The 9746-nt window shown below is 46.0% G+C and overlaps 1 pseudogene; it reads right to left on the bottom strand.

The window, feature by feature from the left end:
- Nucleotides 1-967: 967 nt before the first annotated feature.
- The window catches only part of LOC104847296 (carcinoembryonic antigen-related cell adhesion molecule 5-like), a 13815-nt pseudogene continuing 5036 nt past the window's right edge, over nucleotides 968-9746 (bottom strand).

Below are 9746 nucleotides of genomic sequence, written 5' to 3'. Positions count from 1 at the left end.
TTCTTAGATGATTACGAGGGTCACGAGGGAGGGAGTGAGGGGGTAGTCACTAATTAGATAGTAGACAAGAATTATTTTAGGTGAAGGGAAGGACAACACACAATACAGGGGAAGTCAGCACAACTGGACTAAACCAAAAGCTAAGAAGTTTCCTGAATACAACCAAACGCTTTGGGGGACAGAGTAACAGGGGCAGGGGTCTGGGGACCATGGTTTCAGGGGACATCTAGGTCCATTGGCATAAAAAAGTATATTAAGAAAACTTTCTGCATCTCACTTTGGTGAGTGGTGTCTAGGGTCTTAAAAGCTAGCAAGCAGCCATTTAAGAGGCTGCATCAATTCCAACCCACCTGGAAAAAAGCAGAATGAAGAACAGCAAAGACATAAGGAAAATATGAGCCCAGGAGACAGAAAGGGCCACATAAACCAGAGACTCCATCAGCCTGAGACTGGAAGAACTAGATGGTGCCCAGCTACCACCAATGGCTGCCCTGACAGGGAACACAGCAGAGAATCCCTGATGGAGCAGGAGAAAAGTGGTACATGGACCTCAAATTCTAGTAAAAAGACCAGACTTAATGGTCTAACTGAGGATGGAGGGTCCCCAGAGGTCACGGCCCCCGGATTGTCTGTTAGCCCCAAACTAAAACGATTCTTGAAGCCAACTCTTCAGACAAAGATTAAACTGGACTATAAAATGATACTGGTGAGGAGCATGTTTCTTAGCTCAAGTAGACACATGAGACTACATGGGCAGCTCCTGTCTGGAGGCAAGGTGAGAAGGCAGAGGGGGACAGGAGCTGGTTGAATGGACACGGGAAATGCAGGGTGAAGAGAAGGAGTGTGCTGTCACATTGTAGGGAGAGTAACTAGGGTCACATAACAATGTGTGTATAAGCTTTTGTATGAGAAACTGACTCAAATTGTAAACTTTCACTTAAAGCACAATTAAAAAAAAAAAAAGGAGAAAAAGAAAGACTGAGAGGGGTAACTTTTCCAACCCAACCATGTGTGTTTGTTGGCTAAGGAGTTGTTTAAAGCTAAATCATTGTGTGAACTTTGATAGGTGGTATGAGTTGAATTTACTTGGTGGGCTGGGAGAATGGGGCCACCCAAAGCTAAGGGAGAGGGATCACCACCCCAGTGGGCCTGGAAAGTGGGGATGTACCCCAGGGGTTCAGGGCCTCCTCCAGAGGGAAACAGAGGATTGTTTTCAAGACTTGAAATCTAATGGAATTTGCTGTGTTGGGTTTTGCAGTTACTTGATATCCACGATCCGTTTTTTCCTTTCAATTTTACCCTTTTGGAAGGGGAGTGTCTACCTGTTCCACCATTGTACTTTGGACACAGATAAGTTGCATTCCATGTTTCACAGGTGTACAGGTAGAGAGGTATTTTGCCCCAAGATGTACCATACCAAAAGTCTCACTCATATCTGATTTAGAGGATGAAACTTTGGGCTTAGAGTTGATGCTGAAATTGTGTAAGACTTTTGGGGATGCTGGGATGGAATGAATGTATTTTGCATATGAGAAGGACATGAATATTTTGGGTTTTGGGTCAAAAGTGGAGTGTTATGGATAGAATTATGTTCCTACCCCCCAAAATATATGTTGAAATCCCAACGCCTGTACCTGTGAATGTGGTCCTGTTTGGAAATAAGGGCTTCCTTTTGTTATGTTAATGAGGCCAAATCAGAGTAGCTTGTTGTTGTTGCTTTTAGATGCTGTCCTTGAGTGGGTTCCTACTCATAGCAACCCTATAGGACAGAATAGAGCTGCCCCAGAGTAAAGTTCAAATCTGGTACATTTGAACTGCCTACCTTTTTGGTTAGCAGTCATAGCTCTTAATCACTACACCAGTAGGGTGGGTCCTAAATCTATCCCTTCTGATATCCAAAAAAGCCTGTTGCCCTCGAGTTGATTCCAACTCGTAACAACCCTGCAGAACAGAGTAAAGCTGCCCCATAGGGTTTCCAAGGAACGGCTGGTGGATTTGAACTGCTGATCTTTTGGTTATCAGCTGAGCTCTCAACTACTGTACTACCAGGTCTCCTTCTGATATTCACTAAAGGTAATTTCACAGGTAAATATAAAGATTAGTTTTATTTTTTTTTATAACTTTACTTGTTATGTCGTAGATGATATAAAAGTAAATGCATTAAAAACAATTATAAATATGTGGTATTAGACACTCGAGGTATAAAAAAGTAATTTTTAACAACAACAACATAAAGGAGAGAGCTGTATAGGAGCAGAATTTTTGTTTGCTGTTGAAGTTTGTTGAAGTTAAATTGTTATCAATTCAAACTAGATTGTTACAAATTAAGATTATAGGTTCAATTCCACAGTAACAACTATGAAAATATCTTAAAAAAAAATTGACAAACAGGAAGGGAGAAGGGAATCAAAACGATTCCTTACAAAAAATCAACTAAACGCAAAAGAGAGCAGTACTGGAGGAAATGAAGGGAAAAGGGGGATTAAACACACAAAGAACTAATAGTAAAATAGCAGAAATAAGTCCTTCTGGAGTCCTGGTGGCACAGGGGTTAAGAGCTCAGCTGCTAACCAAAAGGTTGGCAGTTCAAATCCACCAGCTGCTCCTTAGAAACCGTATGGGGCAGGTCTACTCTGTTCTATAGGGTCGTTGAGTCAGAATCGATTCAATAGCAATGGATATCAATAATTACCTAGCAGAAAACACATTCTTCTCCAGTGCACATAGAGCATTCTCCAGAGTAAACCATATGTTAGATCACAAACAAGTCTCAATAAATTAAAAAATGTTAAAACCTTACAAAGTTGATTGGCAAAAAACCAGGCTCCAGGAATTGAGGGAATACCAATCGAGATGTTTCAACAAACAGATGCAATGCTGGAAGTGCTCACTTGTCTATGCCAAGAAATTTGGAAGACAGCTACCTGGCCAAACAACTGGAAGAGATCCATACGTGGGCCCATTCCAAAGAAAGGTGATCCAACAGAATGTGGAAATTATGGAAAATATCATTAATATCATACACAAGTAAAGTTTTGCTGAAGGTAATTCAAAAGCGATTGCAACAGTACATTGACAGGGAACTGCCAGGAATTCAAGCCAGATTCAAAAGAGGACAGGGAACCAGGGACATCATTGCTGATTTCAGATGGATCTTGGCTGAAAGCAGAGAATCCCAGAAAGATGTTTACCTGTGTTTTATTGGCTATGCAAAGGCATTTGACTGTGTGGGTCATAACAAATTATGGATAACGTTGTAAAGAGTGGGAATTCCAGAACACTTCATCGTGCCATGGAGAACCCGTACATAGACTAAGAGGCAGTTGTTTGAACAGAACAAGGGGATACTGCATGGTTTAAAATCAAGAAAGATGTGCAGCAGGGTTGCATTCTTTCACCATACTAATACATATGCTGAACAAATAATTCAAGAAGCTGGACTATATGAAGAACGTGGCATCAGGACTGGAGGAAGACTCTAATATTAGCGACTGTTTTCGGAGCTTCTATGCACCAGGCACAGCGGGAAATACTTCATGTACATCTCATCTGACCCTTCTGTGTCTGGTGAGGGAGGGTGGTATCCTCCCCACTGTGCAGATTTAGACATGTTAGTGACAGAGAGAAGCAACTTGACCTTGAGTACCCTTCTTCCTTTCCCCTCTGCTAAGCCCCCTTCCAGTCCACAAGGCTTTCTGGAGCTGACAGAGCCCCCTCCTTGCACCCTAGGCTGGACCTAAGGTCTGCTCTGAGAAACAAGATCAAGGGAAGGGCACAGTCTACAGGGTTGTAGTGGGCGGGCTTAGGGATAGAATTTGGGATTTGTGTGTGCCCAGGGCAGACAGGCTGGAACTAACTGCTTCCGGCACTGTGGACTTGGGCCGACAGCTGGGCCATGTGGAAACAGAAGTTACTCATAGACAACATTCAGAGTGAACGGGTCACTACAATGGGCTCTCACTGGGTTTCAGGTTCCACACTCATAGGGTTCTGTGTGACACCGTGTAGAGTGAGAGTCTTGTTGTCTAGGGACAGGTCCATCCTGGCACTACTGAGGAGCTTCTGATTGTTTATCAACCACAGGTAAGTTGTGTTCTGTGTCTCAGTTTCATGAGTTAAGGCTCGAGTCCTTGTCCTCCACAGAGTCGGAGGTATTGCTTGCGAAGAAGGGTGTGGGAAATGTTGTCGTACAGCAACAGAGAGATTACTCCATTCAGTGTCTTTGATTACACCAAAAGCATCTTTCAATCAGGGAAGCACCTCTCATCTTTCTGCCAACCCTGAGTCCCTAAAGAATAAGTAGGTCTTTTATTACAATTCAAATGCAAGACAATCTGAGCACTCAGGGAATGTGAGACCCCCATGCTTAACTCTGGAATAATGCGTCATTATTTCTCAGATGTTAATTAAGTAGCAGCATTTGCTTTGGGAAAGTCACAGGACTGGGAGTTAGAGAACACCTGGCACCTCCTCTAGGCTCTTCCCTGATCAGCTGGCTGCCTGACCAACCTCAGTTTCCTCACCTGGAATGTGGGCTTACTGAGGTCCCTTCCAGTTGCACAATTCTATGTTGCTCAGTCCAGTTTTGTTTTCTGCCTTTGGACAAACCCAATGCTATGGTCTTCCCCATTCTTCCCCCTGCTAGCATCTTTGGGCTTCAGGAGCAAAGCATCTCATATCCCCTTCTCTGAAGCCTAATAAAAACAAAAAACAAGAAAACACCCAAACCTACTGCCGTCAAATCGATTCTGACTCATAGGGACCCTATAGGGTTTCCAAGGAGCAGCTGGTGGATTCGAACTGCCAACCTTTTGGTTAGCAGCCAATCTCTTAACCACTGTGCCACCAGGGCCCCTGAAGGCTATTTGTCTAAATCTGAGCAGAGTTAAAGAGATACAATCCTGGGCTATGCACCAAGATGTCTGAGCACCTCTTCCTAGGTTGGTCAGGTGGGAAAAGTCTCCATGTAATGGGTGACATAGACTGGGGGTATAAAATGGCTGGAGAGATTTTTCTCGTCTTCTCAGCTATGGTGCTAATGAGTATGTATAGCATAAGCTTACAGCCCACCTACCTGGACAGGAGGAGACCAGTGGAAGGTAGGCCATCATTGAGTCCTTCATCCACAAAGCCAGTTGGAGGGCTTGTGCGGAAGAGTTCTTTACATCTACAGTTTCCAGAATCTAGGGTGGACTGGCCTGTCATATAACTGTGCCATTCAGGACCCTCACCCATGGCACAAAGTAGGGTGTGCATGGAAAAGTTGATATCTTCACTCAGACAGCTTTTGAGTGGAGGGGACTGCTTGTCTTGTTGTATGCTGTCTGTTTCTTTTTGTAAATAATAAAAGCTACTTTCCATGTGATAATGTGTATTTAGGCACTGACTGGAAGGAAGTGATATTCATGGAGCAGTCCACATTAGTTATTGGTTTCATTTTTCTAATGGCCTCCTGGCTATTATGAAGTCAGGTACACAAGACAGGAACCATTCCCAAAGCCAGCTCTTCAGACAGGGATTGGACTGGACAATGGGATAGAAAATGATTCTGGTGAAGAATGAGCTTCTTGGATCAAGTAGACACATGAGACTATGTGGGCATCTCCTGTCTGGAGGGGAGACGAGAGGGCAGAGGGGGTCAGAAGCAGGCCAAATGGACAGGAAAGAGAGAGTGAAGGGAAGGAGTGTGCTGTCTCATTAGGGGGAGAGCAATTAGGAGTGTATAGCAAAGGGTATATAAATTTTTGTATGAGAGACTGACTTGATTTGTAAACTTTCACTTAAAGCACAATTAAAAAAAAGTTAAAAAAAAAAAAACTGGGTAGAACCTGTGAGTGCCATGCAGTTTTGGCATGTTGCATCTCAGATTTGGCATGGCATCTCTCACTGAGGCCTCCCTTTTCTGGTTATCCTAGACATGAATAATGATGGGACCTCCCATTGTCCTTGAACCCTAAGAGCCCAGACGGTCTAGCCTGGGGACTGGGTGTCATGTACAGAAATTATACTCAGGGAAACCAGAAGCAAGTCCAGTGCTGAGTTCAGTAGTCAGGCTGAGGGGCCATGAGATGGGGGCTGTCCTCCCCAGTCTTCTAATGGTAATTGACAAGAGGCTGTGACCCCATAAAGGGCAGAGCATAGGCCAATGAGTGATCTAAAAAGTACAAAGGCAACAGGCAGGAGCTGGGTGGTTTTGGCAGCAGAACCACGATCTCTGCCCTTGGTCTCTAGTGTCCCTTCTCCCATGACTGAGGGCAGGTGAGGACCCTGTTGATCTTTCCTGAGATACACAAGGATGATTTTACATGCAGAACTGGTGAGTGTTGGAAAGTAGGGGGAGCATGAACTTGGTGAGCATCTGGCCCTCAGGACCATTTGTGTTTGGCAAGTCAGCAATATAAATTCGGCGACATGTTAAGTTTATTCTGTATGCGAAAATTATTATTAATGTGCCGAATGTCTGAGATCAATTGCCTGGAGGAGTGTTTAGAGAACACTATAAGAAGCCCTAGTGGTGCTGTGGCTGCTAACTGAAAGGTCGGTAGTTTGACTCCACCAGCTGCTCATTGGAAACGCTATGGGGCAGTTCTACTCCATCCTATGGGGTTGCTATGAGTGGGAGTCGACTCAACAGCAACAGGTATTTTTTTGGTTTAGAAGGTGTTCTGAGGTCCAGTGAGGATCACGTTATGATCAGAGAGGCTAAAATCTGTTTGAAATCAGGGACTTTCTGGGTAGCGGGAGACAGATGATCCTGCTGAGAGGACGGAATTGATCAGAGAGGAATTTTGAGGTGTCTCCACAATATAAAAGGAAGAAAAATATCAAATTAGTAGAAATGATATGTGCTATGTTAGTAGATTAAAGAAAAGTACCCCGTCGCTAAATCCTGTGCAGAGTCAGGAAAATGGGGCAGAGACCTGACGGAGGATATGGATGCTTTCTTTTCTTTCCTTTTGATCTCAGTAATGATGCCACCAAAAGCACGACTAGAGTTTGATCAGGTCCGTCCTAACTGAGCAGAGTCTCACTGAGAGGACAGTGGCTCATGCATCTCCCATCTGAGAGGACCTCACCTCATGACCATGGTGTTGTGATGAGAAACACACATGCTGTGAAATAGGGAGTAGACCTAGTCCACAGCACATGGTCTGGAAGCTCCTCCCGGAGAAAGGTCTCAGAACAAATGTGGGACTGGGAGCCTCACACCACGGACAAGGACATGAGTCAAAAGTAAAACGGGTAAAATGTGCCTCTGTGCTTTGAGGACTGCAGACCTGTTCCCTCTGCTTTTCACTCCTGGTTAGATCAGTGCAGACTGTGAAAACAAGGAGGTGCATGTCCACCCTGTGTGGCCTGTCCCACGTGTTGGGATCACTAAGGGGAAGAACCCTGGACATGGGCACAGTGGAAGCTTGTTCCCCAGGGGACTTGGGTACATTGGCTGGTGGTGGAGTCCTCCCAGGGGCTGCTGCTTAGACTGATTTCTTTGCCCTTTACTATTGCCCAGGAAGAGTGAGCCTGGCCAGTGTTGGTGGGAAGAGAACAGGACGGTCAGCATTAGTGCCATTAGTGCCATGATCTGGGGAAGCCTTAAGTGGTAGGGGAAGCCGTGGAGAGCAGAGCAGCTCTGGCAGGAATAAAGGAAGAGCAAGATGAGGGACATGAAAAGAGCAGAGAGAACCAGAAACACTGTGGCAGTGATCAGTGGGTATTATAAGTGACTCCACAGACCTCAAGTTCCAAGAGTCTCCACATGGCTCAGAAGAGGACCAGCGCAGCCCTGGAGACCTCACTCGGCCAAGCAGCACCAGAGTCATCGTGAGACCTTGCTCCTGGGGGAGCTTTAGGTCCAGGCGTCAGACAGAGGGAGCACCTAGAGGGACAGGGAACCAGTGTGGACAGAATGTCCTAGGAATCTGCGCCCAGGGTTCAATCTCTGGAGAGATTATGGATTATTGCTTCATTCACTCACCATTCCTTCCTTTCTTCCTTCATCAAAGAGCAGTTGGGAGTTTGTTACATGTTCGATTTGAGTTATTGCACAGTGTGCAGTGGGGAGTGAGAAAACAAAGTCCTTTTCTTTATGCTCCTGGGGAGGGGGGAGGGGAGGGACACCCACACATCAGTAATCAAACATGCAAGTGACTTCAGGTCCAGCGCAGGAGCGTGTGGATTGGCTGCCTCGGGGTGGAGGCCTGGGCATGCCTGGCACTGACTCTGCTTGTTGATGCAGGTAATTTAGTTCTTGAGTAAAAACTGATTAATTCTCCATTTGTTCTCACTCCCCAGATCAAATCTCTCCCTCGGAGCTGGGGATGCCTAAGGAGAAAAGATTGACACATGGCTGCTCTCTGAGACCACAGACACATAATAAGGTCATCTGGGTTGGAGGAAAGGACAGGGTGGTGGCTACAGACACACCTCATTTTGACTCTGATCTGCTAGTCACGGCCTGTGTGACCTAGATTCAGAGATTTTAATCTTCTTGTGCCTCAGTTTCCCCTCAATAACATAGACGAAAGGATAAATGGTATCTGGCTTGCTGGGCTGTCTGTGAATTAACCTTAAAATATTTACAATTACCTGTATAGGAGTGTCTAGATAAATGGCATCTATTATTCTTTGACTCCAAGAAGAGCTCCCTGGGCCTGATCTCAGGTGGACAAGGAGTTGCCAGGAGCCTCTTCTCCCCTTTGCCTTTCCCCTGGGGATGCTGAACTTCCCAGGGCATCTCCTAAATTCCCAAGGATGGTCAGTTAATGGCCTGGGCACTCGTCTGTGTTCTCCATGCTGAGTCTCAGGTGAAGGACCCAGCTCGGCCACTGCCCAAAATAGCTCTTGGGGCTGAGTCCTGGCTGGTAAGCAGCTCCAGGAGCCTTGGGACTCGGGCAGCCAGTAAATTGTTGCTCCCAGTGAGCCACGACCAGGAGGCAGGATCCAACACCGACTACAGGCTCTCAAGAGTCACCGGGAGTCAGGAACCCTGGGACAGGGTCTGGGGAAGGGGCTTCCTAGGGCTGAGCTTCTCTGTGAGGACCCCAGGGTTCCCTTGGGCCAGGGCCTGACCTAGTCCTCCAGGGTCCCTCTCAGGGCCACATTCATGGGGAGGGACCCAGGGGGCTGGACTGGGACTTATCTCCTTCTCCTGAGTTATTTCCCATCTGACTCTACTTCTCTCTGCAGCGAATGTCTGTGGGGTCTGGATTTGGGAAGGGGATTCTGGTCTTTTGAAGTGTGTCTCCCCTGTGAGTATCCTGCACTAAATTCTCAAACTTCAACACGGTGTGTTGTGGCCTGGGCCCAGCAAAGGGTCAGTCTTGTCAGTCTTGTATGAATTAACCCACCCCACGCCCAGAGGTATCAGAGGAATCACTCATGGTAGACACAAATCTGTCTAGCTATTTTTTTCAATCTGAGCATTGTTCTCTATTAATTGTAGGGTGTAGACTTCTGTGTCCTCTTGGGTGACGTTCTGAAACACCAGGGATCCACTGGGGTATATTTTCTCTCGACAGCCGTGGACAACCCCTGGGGTGACTTTTTGATCTCTTTATGACATACGCTGCAATTTCAAGGCTGGGATCTGTTCTTTCCCCGCTGTACCAGTTGTAACCATAAGGATCCTCTGGCAGACTGTGGACAAGTAGAAGGACATCCTTTCCTTCAGCAGCATTGAACAGCGCCGATTCAATGATGAGTTGGGTTGTGATGGATGGGCTTCGGCAGATTAGAAGTGAGACTAG

Source organism: Loxodonta africana, chromosome 11 (genome assembly GCF_030014295.1).
Source record: "Loxodonta africana isolate mLoxAfr1 chromosome 11, mLoxAfr1.hap2, whole genome shotgun sequence".
NCBI lineage: Eukaryota > Metazoa > Chordata > Mammalia > Proboscidea > Elephantidae > Loxodonta > Loxodonta africana.
The sequence above is the reverse complement of the archived record's forward strand: the minus strand, read 5'-3'. Positions and strand labels throughout refer to the sequence as shown.